A 495-nucleotide genomic window follows, 5' to 3' on the forward strand; every position below is an offset into this window, starting at 1 on the left:
ATCAGTCCTTGAGGATCCAGCTAAAATTCAGCTTTTCATTTATCTGCTTCCATTTGTCTGCATGTCCAGCCATTTATTAGCTCACCAATGAAGTGTTTTACCATTTTTATTATCACGATAACCAGGATACAAGTAAACACACAATTATTTGACATAAACAGTTGCTTTCATGAGTTTTAATGACAATAAGAATGCAAAGCAAAAAACCCCCCAAACCAAACCCCCCCCCCCCCCCCCCCACCCCTCCCACCCCACACCCCCATGATAAAAATGAATTTATATATATATTTTATCTCAGTGGGAAAAGTATTGTCCAACTAGTCAGTGACAACGTGTGGAGTTTAGAGTTTGTGACAGCAACGTATTGCGCTTATACATATTATAGACACTACTTTGTGTGTTCGTTGAGATTCTCAGCTTTCATAAGAAACTTTAATAGTTATGTAGCTCAAAACCATTCAAACTTTACAGATGTTTTTGTAAAAAAGACCCCCC

This window comes from Salvelinus sp. IW2-2015, linkage group LG6.2, assembly GCF_002910315.2.
Source record: "Salvelinus sp. IW2-2015 linkage group LG6.2, ASM291031v2, whole genome shotgun sequence".
NCBI lineage: Eukaryota > Metazoa > Chordata > Actinopteri > Salmoniformes > Salmonidae > Salvelinus > Salvelinus sp. IW2-2015.